The sequence below is a fragment of the Mus caroli genome, unplaced genomic scaffold, assembly GCF_978045245.1.
Source record: "Mus caroli unplaced genomic scaffold, Mus_caroli_1 scaffold_6, whole genome shotgun sequence".
NCBI classification, from domain to species: domain Eukaryota; kingdom Metazoa; phylum Chordata; class Mammalia; order Rodentia; family Muridae; genus Mus; species Mus caroli.
The window spans coordinates 44520058-44537612 of record NW_028227261.1 but is presented as its reverse complement, the minus strand read 5'-3'; the positions used below and the strand labels follow the sequence as shown (position 1 = coordinate 44537612).

Here is a 17555-nt window from a genome sequence, read left to right as displayed (position 1 = left end):
GGAAATATTTTTTAAATGAAGTAGCACTTATAGACATGATTATTGTTCGAAGAACGTTATGACTGCATTTTTGGATTCCACAAACTTATAGATTCTTTTATTCCACATTAGGAAAAACTCCCCCATTTCAATCATTTCTCTCATTCTGTGACTTGGATGCAGTGAAACTGCTGGGAAGATAAGGTTTATTTGTAGGAAGCAGAGATGAGGTTAGCATTGGCTAAGGGGGAGTGGGAAGAGAGACTAATACAAATATAATTTTTGGCATTAGACCAAACGGAAGCAAGGAGCTTGTGTCTAGGAAAGAAGTTTACAAATGTTTTAAGTCCTTGAGTTATCAAAATCAAGGTATTTCATCTTGCTTTCATTGAACACCTAGACTGTCTTCTCTGGATCTTCTACAGTCTTAGGATCATTCATTGCCTCAACTTGAGCACCAGGTTCCAAACTTGCACAAACATTAGAGCAGGTGAAAGGCAACATGGATGGTAATATTGTGACCTGACTACATATCCCAGCTCTCAGGTGAAATTGACGTACAGGAGCTGAAAACAAGGAGGGAGTATTACCCCAGACAAACAAGTGTTCTGAAGGCAGAATGGCTGTTGTGAAGAAACAAATGACAACAGATGCTTGCAAGGATACTGGGAATAGAGAACTGTCACACATTGTAGATGGAATAGAAATTGATCCAGGGACTATGGAAAGCAATATAGAGATTCCTCATATAAACTCAAATCAGAAGTACCATATGACCTAGCCAGTAATTGTATAATTGTATAATGCCTGTATATATCGGTGAACAAGCTCAGGTCAGCAGACCACACCACAGATATCCTTGCTGTGTTACCTGCTGCATTATCCTCAATAGTCAAGACATGGAACTACTCATCATACTCATGAAAAAAATGAGTTTACATGGAAAATGTGGTAGATGTACACAAGAGAATTTTATTTAACTGTAAAGAAAAATGAGATCATGGCACATTCAGGAAATGTGTGGAATGAGAGGTTGTTAAAGGATGTCAATCTGAAGCATGGATACAGCATGCTTTCTCTCATGTGGAATCCAAATTTAAATATGTGCTTACACATTGTAAGAAAGAGAACTGTAAGAATAAAGGAAGATGTCAAAGGGGAGAAATAAGAGAGGGCAGGCAGAGAAATACATATGCCATGAAAGCAGAGGAATAAGACAAGCAAGAGGAAAAGTGGAGCCTGGGAGGGAATAAAAGCATAACGTAATTGTGTGTGTGTGTGTGTGTGTGTGTGTGTGTGTGTGTGTGTGTAAAATTATCCTAATTGCTGGACAGTGGTTCTGCTTGCATCTACAATCCCAGCACTCAGGATGCAGAGGCAGGTGGATCTTTATGAGTTTGAAGGCAGCCTGGTCTATAGAGTGAGTTTTAGGAGAGCCAGAGCTATAATAAATATTACAATTGAACCCATTACATTGTATGCTATGAAATCAATTTTAAAGATCAAAATAAATAAGTTAAACACCATAAAAAAGAAAAAAAGCTTATAAGATGTGTCAAGGTCTGAATTGAAAAAAAGTAGGCAGAAATGTACAAGAAATTTAAGAACATGAGAAAACATTTAAGAGGAAACAATTTCCTATTCCTAATCTGCATTTCTGTGACCTCATCTTAAACTTCCTTCCTTTAAGGGTGACCAGAAAAAAAAATATAGGATTTCAGTGACAAGTTAACCAAACACACAAATCAACCAACTGACCAATAACAACCATCCTGACCACTGGTGTGGTCCTGTGAAGGGTGGAGCCTAGGTATTGGAAGCACTCGTCTATTGCTATATCCCTTTATAGCTTTCTCCATTGCCTGTTTTTCTTAATTGAAAATTACTTCTATATCTATATTTTAGAGTAGTTAAAGCAAGCCTATTTTGATTTCTCCTAAACACTGGCCTCTCTCCTTCCTTTATACATAGCTACAAGAGAACCTCAGAGCCATGTTGCAAAATCGTCATTTCTCTGACTTGTTAGTCCATGCTTTCAGTGACTAGCTTGTCTTCCAATTAAGCATTCTGATGGTTTTCATTCTCTTCGTAGATGATGTTTCCTCTTCAGTCAGTTTGACTTTCCTTTTGAACAATGCTATCTCACGTCTGCCTACTACCAGATTGGCTTCTCCAGCATCACAGACTGTTATATGTACTTGAAACCAAATAGCTAGAAATTAGAGTGATTTAAGATAAATTCTGTAGGGTGAGGAGCTTAATCACAGCTGCCCCTATTGTGGACACACATTGCTGTCCCACCAAAGATACATTCTTGGTTATTTCCTAAATGGGAGGAAGGGAAGTGGGAAGAATCTGGCATGGCCCTAAGAGATCTTCCCTTTCTCATCCCATTTGGCTCACAGACTGCTAGTTTTATGAGTAACACACAGATTTTCTTTGAGCTATAAAAACAAAATTAATTCAAATCATTGTTCCAAAGAAACCTAGAACCAGGCCATGCCTAATTTGGCTTGCTCAGAGAGGAACTCTTATTCGTGAAATGTCAGAACTTAGCTCTTGTTGAATCCACATATGCAGGCAGCACACACATGCGCACATGCACACATTCAAAATTCACATACTCCTCCCAACCGTGAAGCTATTTTCCAAGAAAGCCAGATGAAGACTTTCTTTATTACCAAAGAGTGAGTCAGTTCTGGATAGAAACAACTCAGCCAGAGCTCCAGTAGGAGAAAAGCCAGGGAATATGAATAAAAAGGAAAAAATATAGTAAATTCAGCTATAGATACTTAATCAATTACCTTGGACCCTAGAAACTATGTAGTCTAGAGATAACTTCATATTATAGTAATTTAGAAAATCTCATTAATCTAATATTTTGGGATAATTTAAATAATTATTTCTGATATGGCTAGATATGTTATTTTTCTCATTATAGTAACTTTTTTTTTTTTACTATTGGTATATGGCCCATAACATCATGAGATATACACCTCAAATATAAAGGATAAGGCTGATTTTCTTAAAAATTAACTTGAGGGATCAGCGCCTGGGTAGCAGGAGCGCAGGGTTGCCTGACACCCGCCAGCTGCCCACGACCCCCGCCGCAGGATTTTGGGACTGCTGGTGAGCGGAACACAGCTTCTGCTCCAATCCAATTGCGAGGGACCTGAGACTGCATTAGTTAGGGAAGCAGAAACCGGCCTGAGTAGGGCCACAGGCCTCATCCAGCCGGATCAGCACCGGGGTAGCAGGAGCACAGGGTTGCCTGACACCCGCCAGCTACCCACGACCCCCCGCCGCAGGATTTTGGGACTGCTGGTGAGTGGAACACAGCTTCTGCTCCAGTCCAATCACGCGGGACCTGAGACTGCTCTGGTTGGGGAGAGAGAAATCCGGCCTACATAGGGCCACAACCCTCTTCCGGTCAGAAAAGCACCAGGGCAGCTGGGGCGCAGGGTCCGCTGACACTCGCCAGCTACCCACAACACCCGCCACAGGATCTTAAGACTTCTGGTGAGTGGAGCACAGCTTCTGCTCCATTCCAATTGCGCGGGACCTGAGACTGCATTAGTTAGGGAAGCAGAAACCGGCCTGAGTAGGACCACAGGCCTCATCCAGCCGGATCAGCGCCGGGGTAGCAGGAGCGCAGGGTTGCCTGACACCCGCCAGCTACCCACGACCCCCGCCGCAGGATTTTGGGACTGCTGGTGAGTGGAACACAGCTTCTGCTCCAATCTTTAAACAGTGACAACGATACAAATAACCCCAGAGATTACCAGATGGCGAAAGGTAAACGTAATAATCTTACTAACAGAAACCAAGACCACTCACCATCATCAGAACCCAGCACCCCCACTTTGCCCAGTCCAGGGCACCCCAACACACCGGAAAAGCTAGACACGGATTTAAAAGCATATCTCCTGATGATGATAGAGGACTTCAAGAAGGACTTTAATAACACACTTAAAGAAATGCAGGAGAACACTGCTAAACAGGCAGAAGACAATAAAGAGGAAGCACAAAAATCCCTTAAAGAATTGCAGGAGAACACTGCTAAAGAGTTACAAATCCTTAAAGAAAAACAGGATAACATAATCAAACAGGTAGAAGTCCTTAATGAAAAACAGGAAAACACATCCAAACAGATGATGGAAATGAACAAAACCATACTAGACCTAAAAAGGGAAGTAGACACAATAAAGAAAACCCAAAATGAGGCAACACTGGAGATAGAAACCCTAGGAAAGAAATCTGGAACCATAGATACCAGCATCAGCAACAGAATACAAGAGATGGAAGAGAGAATCTCAGGTGCAGAAGATTCCATAGAGAACATCGGCACAACAATCAAGGAAAATGTAAAATGCCAAAAGATCCTAACTCAAAACATCCAAGAAATACAGGACACAATGAGAAGACCAAACCTACGGATAATAGGAGTGGATGAGAATGAAGATTTTCAACTCAAAGAACCAGCAAACATCTTCAACAAAATTATAGAAGAAAACTTCCCAAATCTAAAGAAAGAGATGCCCATGAACATACAAGAAGCCTACAGAACTCCAAATAGACTGGACCAGAAAAGAAATACCTCCCGACACATAATAATCAGAACAACAAATGCTCTAAATAAAGATAGAATACTAAAAGCAGTAAGAGAAAAAGGCCAAGTAACATATAAAGGCAAGCCTATCAGAATTACACCAGATTTTTCACCAGAGACTATGAAAGCCAGAAGATCCTGGACGGATGTTATACAGACACTAAAAGAACACAAATTCCAGCCCAGGCTACTATACCCAGCCAAACTCTCAATTAACATAGATGGAGAAACCAAAGTATTCCACAACAAAACCAAATTCACACATTATCTCTCCACGAATCCAGCCCTTCAAAGGATAATAACAGAAAAAAACCAATACAAGGACAGGAACCACGCCCTAGAAACAACAAGAAGGTAATCCCTCAACAAACCTAAAAGAAGACAGCCACAAGAACAAAATGCCAACTTTAACAACAATAATAACAGGAAACAACAATTACTTTTCCTTAATATCTCTTAATATCAATGGACACAACTCCCCGATAAAAAGACATAGACTAACAAACTGGCTACACAAACAAGACCCAACATTTTGCTGCTTACAGGAAACTCATCTCAGAGAAAAGGATAGACACTACCTCAGAATGAAAGGATGGAAAACAATTTTCCAAGCAAATGGCATGAAGAAACAAGCTGGAGTAGCCATTCTAATATCTGATAAGATTGACTTCCAACCCAAAGTCATTAAAAAAGACAGGGAGGGACACTTCATACTCATCAAAGGTAAAATCCTCCAAGAGGAACTATCAATCCTGAATATCTATGCTCCAAATACAAAGGCAGCCACATTCATTAAAGAAACTTTAGTAAATCTCAAAGCACACATTGCACCTCATACAATAATAGTGGGAGACTTCAACACACCACTTTCACCAATGGACAGATCATGGAAACAGAAACTAAATAGGGACACAGAGAAACTAAGAGAAATTATGAATCAAATGGATCTGGCAGATATCTACAGAACATTCTATCCTAAAACAAAAGGATATACCTTCTTCTCAGCACCTCATGGTACCTTCTCCAAAATTGACCACATAATTGGTCACAAAACAGGCCTCAACAGATACAAAAATATTGAAATTGTCCCATGCATCCTGTCAGATCACCATGGACTAAGGCTGATCTTCAATAATAAAATAAATAATAGAAAGCCAACCTTCACGTGGAAACTGAACAACACTCTTCTCAATGATACCTTGGTCAAGGAAGGAATAAAGAAAGAAATTAAGGACTTTTTAGAGTTCAATGAAAATGAAGCCACAACATACCCAAACTTATGGGACGCAATGAAAGCATTTCTAAGAGGAAAACTCATAGCTCTGAGTGCCTCCAAAAGGAAACTAGAGAGAGCACACATTAGCAGCTTGACAACACACCTAAAAGCACTAGAACAAAAGGAAGCAAATTCACCCAAGAGGAGTAGACGGCAGGAAATAATCAAACTCAGGGGTGAAATCAACCAAGTGGAAACAAGAAAAACTATTCAAAGAATCAACCAATCAAGGAGCTGGTTCTTTGAGAAAATCAACAAGATAGATAAACCCTTAGCCAGACTCACTAGAGGGCACAGGGAAAGCATCCTAATTAACAAAATCAGAAATGAAAAAGGAGACATAACAACACATCCTGAACACATCCAAAACACCATCAGATCCTTCTACCAAAGGCTATACTCAACAAAAATGGAGAACCTGGATGAAATGGAGAAGTTCCTAGACAGATACCAGGTACCAAAGTTGAATCAAGATCAGGTTAATGATCTAAACAGCCCTATATCCCCCAAAGAAATAGAAGCAGTCATTAATAGTCTCCCAACTAAAAAAAGCCCAGGACCAGATGGGTTTAGTGCAGAGTTCTATCAGACCTTCAAAGAAGATCTAATCCCAGTTCTTCACAAACTATTCCACAAAATAGAAACAGAAGGTACTCTACCCAACTCATTCTATGAAGCCACAATTACTCTGATACCTAAACCACAAAAAGACCCAACAAAGATAGAAAACTTCAGACCAATATCCCTTATGAATATTGATGCAAAAATATTCAATAAAGTTCTTGCTAACCGAATCCAAGAACACATCAAAACAATCATCCATCCTGACCAAGTAGGTTTCATCCCAGGGATGCAGGGATGGTTCAATATACGGAAATCCATCAACGTAATCCAGTATATAAACAAACTCAAAGACAAAAACCACATGGTCATCTCGTTAGATGCGGAAAAAGCATTTGACAAGATCCAACACCCATTCATGATAAAAGTCTTGGAAAGATCAGGAATTCAAGGCCCATACCTAAACATGATAAAAGCAATCTACAGCAAACCAGTAGCCAACATCAAAGTAAATGGTCAGAAGCTTGAAGCAATCCCTCTAAAATCAGGGACTAGACAAGGCTGTCCACTTTCTCCATACCTATTCAACATTGTACTTGAAGTCCTAGCCAGAGCAATTCGACAACAAAAGGAGATCAAAGGGATACAAATTGGAAAAGATGAAGTCAAAATATCACTTTTTGCAGATGATATGATAGTATATATAAGTGACCCTAAAAATTCCACCAGAGAACTCCTAAGCCTGATAAACAGCTTCGGTGAAGTAGCTGGATATAAAATTAACTCAAACAAATCAATGTCCTTTCTCTACACAAAGAATAAACAGGCTGAGAAAGAAATTAGGGAAACAACACCCTTCTCAATAGTCACAAATAATATAAAATATCTTGGCGTGACTCTAACTAAGGAAGTGAAAGATCTGTATAAAAAAAACTTCAAGTCTCTGAAGAAAGAAATTATAGAAGATCTCAGAAGATGGAAAGATCTCCCATGCTCATGGATTGGCAGGATCAACATTGTAAAAATGGCTATCTTGCCAAAAGCAATCTACAGATTCAATGCAATCCCCATCAAAATTCCAAATCAATTCTTCAACGAATTAGAAAGTGCAATCTGCAAATTCATCTGGAATAACAAAAAACCTAGGATAGCAAAAACTCTTCTCAAGGATAAAAGAACCTCTGGTGGAATCACCATGCCGGACCTAAAGCTCTACTACAGAGCAATTGTGATAAAAACTGCATGGTACTGGTATAGTGACAGACAAATAGACCAATGGAATAGAATTGAAGACCCAGAAATGAACCCACACACCTATGGTCACTTGATCTTCGACAAGGGAGCTAAAAACATCCAGTGGAAGAAAGACAGCATTTTCAACAAATGGTGCTGGCACAACTGGTTGTTAACATGTAGAAGAATGCGAATCGATCCATTCCTATCTCCTTGTACTAAGGTCAAGTCTAAGTGGATCAAGGAACTTCACATAAAACCAGAGACACTGAAACTTATAGAGGAGAAAGTGGGGAAAAGCCTTGAAGATATGGGCACAGGGGAAAAATTCCTGAATAGAACAGTAATGGCTTGTGCTGTAAGATCGAGAATTGACAAGTGGGACCTCATGAAACTACAAAGCTTCTGCAAGGCTAAAGACACCATCAATAAGACAAAAAAACCACCAACACATTGGGAAAGGATCTTCACCTATCCTAAATCAGATAAGGGACTAATATCCAATATATATAAAGAACTCAAGAAGGTGGACTCCAGAAAGTCAAATAACCCCATTAAAAAATGGGGCTCAGAACTGAACAAAGAATTCTCACCTGAGGAATACCGAATGGCAGAGAAACACCTGAAAAAATGTTCAACATCCTTAATCATCAGGGAAATGCAAATCAAAACAACCCTGAGATTCCACCTCACACCAGTCAGAATGGCTAAGATCAAAAATTCAGGTGACAGCAGATGCTGGCGAGGATGTGGAGAAAGAGGAACACTCCTCCATTGTTGGTGGGATTGCAAGCTTGTACAACCACTCTGGAAATCAGTCTGGCGGTTCCTCAGAAAATTGGACATAGTACTACCGGAGGATCCAGCAATACCTCTCCTGGGCATATATCCAGAAGATGTCCCAACCAGTAAAAAGGACACATGCTCCACTATGTTTATAGCAGCCCTATTTATAATAGCCAGAAGCTGGAAAGAACCCAGATGTCCCTCAACAGAGGAATGGATACAGAAATTATGGTACATTTACACAATGGAGTACTACTCAGCTATTAAAAAGAATGAATTTATGAAATTCCTAGCCAAATGGATGGACCTGGAGGGCATCATCTTGAGTGAAGTAACACAATCACAAAAGAACTCATACAATATGTATTCATTGATAAGTGGATATTAGCCCAAAACTTAGGATACCCAAGATATAAGATACAATTTGATAAACGCATGAAACTCAAGAAGAATGAAGACCAAAGTGTGGACACTGTGCACCTTCATAGAATTGGGAACAAAACACCCAGGGAAGGAGTTACAGAGACAAAGTTCGTAGCTGTGATGAAAGAATGGACCATTTAGAGACTGCTGTATCCAGGGATCCGTCCCATAATCAGCTTCTAAACGCTGACACCATTGCATACACTAGCAAGATTTTGCTGAAAGGACCCAAATATAGCTTTCTCTTGTGAGACGATGCCGGGGCCTAGCAAACACAGGAGTGGATGTTCACAGTCAGCTATTGGATGTATCACAGGGCTCCCAATGGAGAAGCTAGAGAAAGTACCCAAGGAGCTAAAGGGATCTGCAACCCTATTGTTGGAACAACATGATGTACTAACCAGAACCCCGGAGCTCTTGTCTCTAGCTGCATATGTATCGAAAGATGGCCTAGTCGGCCATCATTGGAAAGAGAGGCCCATTGGACTTGCAAAGTTTATATGCCCCAATATAGGGGAATGCCAGGGCCAAAAGAATGGGAATGGGTGGGTAGGGAAGTGGGGGGCGCTATGGGGGACTTTTGGGATAGCATTGGAAATGTAATTGAGGAAAATATGTAATAAAAATATTAAAAAACAACAAAAAAAAATTAACTTGAGGTAAGATAAATGAAATAGAATCATTTCAGACTTAGGTTTTGTTCTCAAAACAAATTTGAAAGAAAATTTAGGTTATGTTTTAAAGTTAAGGAGAAAAGGAACTATATAGATTAAGTGCCAAGCTTCTCTTGGTCCAACATCAGTTGTTTTCTTAGACTGTATTTTTGTTGGAGGAAATAATATCTACCCCATTGTTATTACTCTCTATGGTACCTCTGTAGGCATCAGGCTTATGGTAACAGACACATGGTGTGTGGATTACACAGTATAGTAGGCGAAGGGTTAGAAGCTTCTTCTCCCTTCATTTTGATGTATTATGTCAAGAATTTTCTGCAGAAGTATTTAACAGTGGGAGTATTAGTAGGAGATGTGTGTCAAGGGGAAAGAAAATAACTGCTCAGTCTGATCATAAGAATTGAAAGACATAACACTTCCTGTAGTTTAGAGCATGACAAAAGAAGGTAGACCAGTAAGAGCTATGAGGTAGTAAATAGTGATAAAGCAAATGTTCTTGGCTAGGAGCCATTTATAAACAACTGTTAGGTCTTTAAGTAGGAAAACTAAATTCTATGGCTGGAGAAGGACAAAAAGCCATCGAGTTTTTCAAAGAGGATCAGCATGATTTTAAAATATTTTTTAAATAGATTATGTTTGCAGTAAAATACACATAGTCAAAAGGTAGGATGGAAAATCCAAAGGTTGGTACAATAACTCAAGAAGAAGAAAATCTTCATAAGAGTTTGTACTATTCGAATGCATTTCCAACAACTGAAATTATAGTGTGCACTCAATAAATACTTGTAAACATGCAGTGACTTCCAGTTATGTCCAGGGGGAAGCATAAAAGAAATAAAGTAGTTAAGGGCTCAGATCTACTCATCCATGGGCTTCCAGGCAAATCTTTTGCAAGGACACCTCTAGCCAGTGTGGGCTAGCTACCCACATTGAGCCATTTCACAAATCTTTCATCATGTTGATATTTCATTAGCAAAACTTACATACATGACCTCATATAAACTCTAATAAAGAAGAGCCTAACAATCAGGTGATTTTCTTTTTCAGTTCCTATGAACAAAGCAAGGCATCATTTCAGGCCATGAAAATACTATGTTGCAGTGGGATTTAGTTTACAAGACTGACTCTAAAACCCATGATTGTTCCACTGTTCTTCAGTAGCACATGTCACTTTGGTTATCAGAATGGGATTTTGTGAGCTCATTTCCATACATATTTATGGGTTCTATTTCACAGCCTTCATAGTCATTACTGACACATACTGTCACAGAAACATTTGTGAAACTGTGTATTAACAAACTGCTTAAAACTTTGGTCAATATCTTAATGTGCCTCAATTATGCTCAGGAGTCTTTAGTAGATTAGGATAGTTTAGAAACACCACATTCCTAACTACTTGAAGATATAATAATTATTTTAATCATTCTTTTATCTCCTAGCTGTGGACAGTTTCTGTTGTTGATTCTGATGCAATATAAATGTTATCTCTTTCCATCATTATATATCTTTGGGTGAACTTTCATTTAAAAAAGTACTGAGCACAATGACCCCCAAATGTCTTCTAGAATAACAAACACTACCTGGCCCTGCTGCAGTTCCCCTATAGTTAAAATTCTACCCTTGTCTTTGTCCCAGCTTCCTCTTGATGAAGTTATTTGAAAGTGTATTGCTTTTCTACCCTGGAAATGTTATTTCGCAGGCCTTTGTTTTTAATAGGACCTTGGAAGTAGCAACATAATATTCTTTTCCTTTTGGATGTTGCCCTTTCCTCTTTAGAAAATGAATTTTCCACCTATCATTTCAATGTACTCTAACAAATGGCTGTCCTGCTCATAGCCCAAGTGCATCTCTAACATGCAGGAAAAGATGTCTCTCAGGGACAAAAACAACAACATTCCATCAAAGCCATGTAATTGCTTTTAAGATGCCTACTGCTTTTATTAGTAGGTTTTCCAGTGCTGTCCTGGGCTGAACACACTCTCCATAAAATGTCTCTTTTATTTTCCATTTTGAAGTCGCAATAATATTTCAGTTATAGAATAACACATTTGAATTAGCATAAGGTTGTTCATTCATCCACAAATAATTAATAATTTAATCTTTTAAATGAAAACAGTAAAAATTATTTTTTGATAAAAGTAATTTCAAAAGCTTTTAAAAGGATATGGAGGAAAAAGAAGGAAATTGAGTCATGTGGCATTTCAAAAACATCCCTGAGACTTTTCACTTCAGATTCTTTATCTGTGAAAAGGATGTGATAATGTTACAGATTTTTATAAAAATATATGTGAAAGCACATACTATGGCTTTTGATAACTAAATAACTCAATGAAAAGTAGTAGCAGTTATTATTTGAAGGCAAAGAATAAGCCTTCATCCAGAATTCATTTAACACTTAACTGATTATGTATGACAGAGTCCTCATAGAGATGCTTTCGTTATACTAAATGACTAATAACTATTCAGTGCAAATTTTATAATAGAGATATTTAATAATTGTTTTATAAATAGAACCATTTATATGCAACCACTTAAATATACTTGCTGGCACTTCACAGTTTTCAAAGCTTCAAATAACGATTTAAATCAAGCTGAAACTATCAGTTTTACAAATCACCACCACCACCACCACTATGGCAGCTGCCATTGCTCTGTGACTCTTGTGCTAGGCCAGGCCATGGTCTAAGGTCCTTCCATGTACTACATTAGGCCAGTCATCACAAGAACCCTGTGAGGTAGCTACTCCCCATGTTATAGGTGGTGAACATGTAATTTAATGACTTTAACTCAATTATCCTAATGATACAACTAGTAAGTGAGTTATCCAGGACATTGCTGTGAGTCTGTTTCCATGGCATGGAGCTATGAGTACTCACAGTCGAGATTGTAACCCAAAGAAAATTGCAGTGGGAATCAAGAGCAGATTTTCTCTACTTGTGATCTAACATCCATCGTAAATAGTGCTAATAAGAGACAAACAATTTGTGACCTGATCTCTTACATTAAATATATTAAATATGGGAGCGGTCCTTCTAATTTGTCCCACTAGTAATCATTCAACAGGTGTGTTGCACAAATAAGCCACCCTTGCAGAAGCCATAAACAAGCTCAGGTAGCCTACATTCGATATGCACATTGATAGTTCTAAAACTGATGTTCAGTCTTCCACAAATTGTACTGGCAATCCAGAATATAGAAGAGCTAGTTCTATATATTGAGGGCTTCCAACTGAAACCTGTTGTTTAAACAAGCTGCTGACCCTTATTTGGGAAAGGTAAAACTGTTCAAGAAAATCCTTCACTATATTACTGCAAACTGGACCAAGACAAAGAATAAATTATCATTATAGGAGTTCAGTAATTCTGAAATTCAGTAGTCTGCAATATTTGTCAATCATTTGTGATTATCTTTTTTTAAAATATTTTTATTAGGTATTTTCTTCATTTACATTTCCAATGCTATCCCAAAAGTCCCCCATACCCTCCCCCCCCCACTCCCCTACCCACCCACTCCCACTTTTTGGCCCTGGCGTTCCCCTGTACTGGGGCATATAAAGTTTGCAAGTCCAATGGGCCTCTCTTTCCAGTGATGGCCGACTAGGCCATCTTTTGATACATATGCAGCTAGAGTCAAGAGCTCCGGGGTACTGGTTAGTTCATAATGTTGTTCTACCTACAGGGTTGCAGATCTCTTTAGCTCCTTGGATACTTTCTCTAGCTCCTCCATTGGGGGCCCTGTGATCCATCCAATAGCTGACTGTGAGCATCCACTTCTGTGTTTGTTAGGCCCTGGCATAGTCTCACAAGAGACAGCTATATCTGGGTCCTTTCAGCAAAATCTTGCTAGTGTATGCAAGGGTGTCAGCATTTGGAGGCTGATTATGGGATGGATCCCTGGATATGGCAGTCTCTAGACAGTCCATCCTTTTGTCTCAGCTCCAAACTTTGTCTCTGTAACTCCTTCCATGGGTGTTTTGTTCCCAATTCTAAGAAGAGGCAATGTGTCCACACTTTGGTCTTCGTTCTTCTTGAGTTTCATGCGTTTAGCAAATTGTATCTTATATCTTGGGTATCCTAAGTTTCTGGGCTAATATCCACTTATCAGTGGGTGTTCATAGCAGCCTTATTTATAATAGCCAGAAGCTGGAAAGAACCCAGATGCCCCTCAACAGAGGAATGAATACAGAAAATGTGGTACATTTACACAATGGAGTACTACTCAGCTATTAAAAAGAATGAATTTATGAAATTCCTAGACAAATGGATGGACCTGGAGGGCATCATCCTGAGTGAGATTATCCAATCACAAAGGAGCTCACACAATATTTGTGATCATCTTACTTCTAAAAAAGGTTTAACCTCAAAGTGGTGTTACTTAATTTGATCTCAGATAAAGCTGTTTTTTAAAACTTTCTGCAAAGTAAAAACTTACTCACTAAAATGAGCAGGATTCTTTATCTCTGCCAAAAAGCTCCATATATTGTCTTTGTATCAGTTGTTAGGTAAGTAGAATTGAATTTTCTATTAAATTATAGAAACAAGGTTAGTTACAAGGCAAACAGGTTTTCTTTCTTTTTTATGTTATAGTGAGGTTCGTTTTTAAAGCAATGGATAAGTATCTAATATAAATTATTATTCTAATTATTTTTATTTTTAAATTAAGGACATAGTCTCATTGTTCTCTTAGAAACGTTATTATCAGTGTATAAAAATCATTAAGTACAAATTACTGAAAACATATATACTATGCTTTACTTTGCTGAAAATTGCTTCTTACTGCTAGGATGAAAACAGTGTAAACAGATAAAATAAAATGTGGTAATCTTTACCAGACATATAATATGATGATTTCTTTCAATTATTTGAAAGATGTATTGAACGAATGTTAAAATCCACATTTACTTTAGGCTTTCTTTTTTTTTTTTTTAAATCGGGTATTTTCTTTATTACATTTCAAATGTTATCCCCTTTCCAGGTCTCTCCTCTGTAAACTCCTTATCTCTTCCCCCCTCCCTTGCCCCTATGAGAATGCTCCCCCACCCACCCAGTCACCCACTCCTGCCTTCCAACCTAGGCTTTCCCCTACACTGGGGCATTGAACCCACTCAGACCTAAGGGCTGCTCCTCCCACTTACGTCCAACAAGGCCATCCTCTGCTACATATACTACCGAAGCCCTGGGTCCCTCCATGTGTATTCTTTAGTTGGTGGTCCAGTCCCTGGGAGCTCCTGAAGGTCTGGCCAGTTGACACTATTGCTGCCCCGATGGGGCTCCAAACCCCCTCAGCTCTATCAGTCACTTCCCCAACTCCTCCATCAGGGACCACAAGATCAGTCCAATGGTTGGCTGCAATCATCTGCCTCCGTACTTGTCGAGCTCTAGCAGAGCCTCTCAGGAGACAGCTATATCAGGCTCCTGTCAGCAAGCTCTTCCCTTCTTGTTGGGCAAAAAGATGCTGACTAGGCACCCCAGCTATCACAAAAAGTCAAGTACATTGGAATTTTGAGTAAACTAAGAGGTGTAAGGGATGAACTGATCTATAATTCACAGGGATCTTCCGTCTCAGCTTTCTGAATTATACCTTTAGACCAGACACAAGAAGTCTGTGATCATTTGATGAAGTCAACCATGGTAGGCAGATAGTACTTGTGTTCTCCGAAGCTAGGTACAGGCAGCCAGCATCTTGTGTTTCATTTACTTTGTATGCCATGCAACTTCCATCAAACTCCTAAGTTTAACTCAATTCAATAATTACTTAGTAAACTCATATTTTTCTTTAATCATAATAATAACACAGAGAGGGAGAGAGAGAGATTTGTACAGTGTATAAATTTCCAGTAAAGGGGGTTTTCCAAGATGTGCTTTACGTGATAAAAGGTCAGTCAAATAGCTCACTTGGTAAAGGTGCCTTCTGCCAAGGTTGATTGCCTGAGTTTCACCGCTGAGACTCATACAACAGACAGAAAATCCACATGTACAAATTGTCCTTTGATGTCTACATGTGCACTGTGGCATGCATGTTCTCTGACACATGCACACAAAATAACCAAACAAAAAACCCAAATAAATAAAATGTAATAGTTTTTGTAGCTGTCTAGGAAGATCTTTTACTTGTGCTGGCCAGTAAAGATTGGCAAATGTCAGGACCAGGATTAAAACAAAGATTGAGGGATAACCCACTTACTTATTTACTCCTGAATGCACAATCTCTAAAGGTAACAGGGTATCTGAACTAAAAGTTTATCCCAAATACCCAATACGGTAAGCAATTGTTATGAAAATACCAAGAATCAGATTATGGAATCAAGCATGTAAGAAGAATGTGGCTGAATTAAATCAGGTGTTGTCAGTCATCAATGGGAGGACAGGCCCTTGGTCCTGGGAAGGCTGGATGGATGCCCCAGTGTAGGCAGCAGTGGGTGGCTGGGTAGGGGAACACCCTCATAGAAGCAGGGGGAGGGGGCATGGGATGGGGGTTCGGTGTGGGTGGGGTGGGGGGTGGAAACCAGGAAAGGAGATAACATTTGAAATGTAAATAAAGAAAATATCCAATAATAAAAAAAAAGAACTGTGGTGAAGTAAACTGAGATTCAGCACCAGTCTTACATTGTCTTCATAGTAGATTGGATTGTGGGGATGAAAATGAGATGGAAACGCAGGGCTTTGGTTCAGAAAAGCAAATTGTTCCATTCCACACTTGTTCTCATACTCAGACACATTAGGGGCCACGCACATAGCAGAAGACTAATTTTAAGCATCATCTGATGGTATTCTGGTGCTCGAAATAAACATCCTATTTATACGAAGATTAAAGTGAAACCTTTGCCTGAAAGCCTTGTCGGGTGAGGAGTAAGGGATAAAGACTGTCTCACATATTGATTGGTGAAATGTTTTCAAAAGTTCTCTAAAGCAATTCTCAGCATCTTTCCTCTCAGGAAAAGGAAAGGAAATTGTTTGTTCTTGTTTGCTTGAAATTATCAGAAAGAAATACGATCATTCACTGCCATTTGATAATTTAAGCATGTATAAAGTTGTTGTCATAGAAACCGATAAAAGTAAAGAACTTCATTTTTCTATACCAAACTTCTCTCGTCTCCTCAAATGTAAATTTTTTTAATCTCAGGAAAGCCATATGATATCTCTCAGAAATATTACAGCATATGCAAATCCTAACCGGGCAGACAAAACCAATCTTGTTTCATTTCTCCTGTGCTCCATGGGAACTTTGACTTATTTGCCTGACAGATCAGTTGGCATATTAACTTTCAGATTCAGTTTTTTAAAATGGAGTTTAAAAAAACTTAACAAATGAGGAAGGGTATCTAGGGCTGGGCTGTGTGAAAAGAAAGTGAACCCAGAATAAATTCTTCTAATGGTTGGTAGTACACCTGGGTGTGCACATGGCCACTCCCAGCAGCATCTTTTGCACATTGTATCATGTGAAGTCAGTGAGGGAACTGTCCAAAGAAGAACTGGCAAGTAGAACCCTTGGAAACTGTTGTTACCATCATTGCATTATAGATAGAGGGGCATTATTGGCTTGCAGAGTGGAAGTTCTCCTGTGTATAAACACATTGAATGGTATGTCAAGTATTAAGGCTTTGCCAGCATCCTAAAACATTCCCAGGACTTATTCCCTTTGTTCCCACAAGTCCATGCTTTTAACCCTGCCTTTGCCTGTGTCTAATGCTCGTTATTGCAAGTCCTGGAAGGAGCTTCCCTCTCCTCCCAGCTCTAGACCCAGTGTATTACTTCATGGAACTCTGGAGACAGATGCCTCCTGCTTTTTGACATGGTTCTAAGAAGTAATCTTACTCCCCCACATTTACTTTCTCTTCTCTTCATGCCATTATGGCGAAGGATAATATTCCAAGAAACATTGTCTCTTACTTCACTAGAGTATCCTCTGACTTCCATTTCTGAGGCCATTATTGCTTTCTCCCTACTTCCCCCAGAAACTACCTCTTCCTACAGATGTATTCACTGTTCAACTAGTAATGATTTGAATAAAATGT

The 17555-nt window shown here is 39.1% G+C and overlaps 1 protein-coding gene across 5 annotated transcripts in view; it reads left to right on the top strand.

Moving 5' to 3' along the window:
• Window positions 1-17555, top strand: part of LOC110293190 (AGBL carboxypeptidase 4) — a 1191022-nt gene that overhangs the window by 558237 nt on the left and 615230 nt on the right. The gene's annotated exons all lie outside the window — the stretch shown is intronic.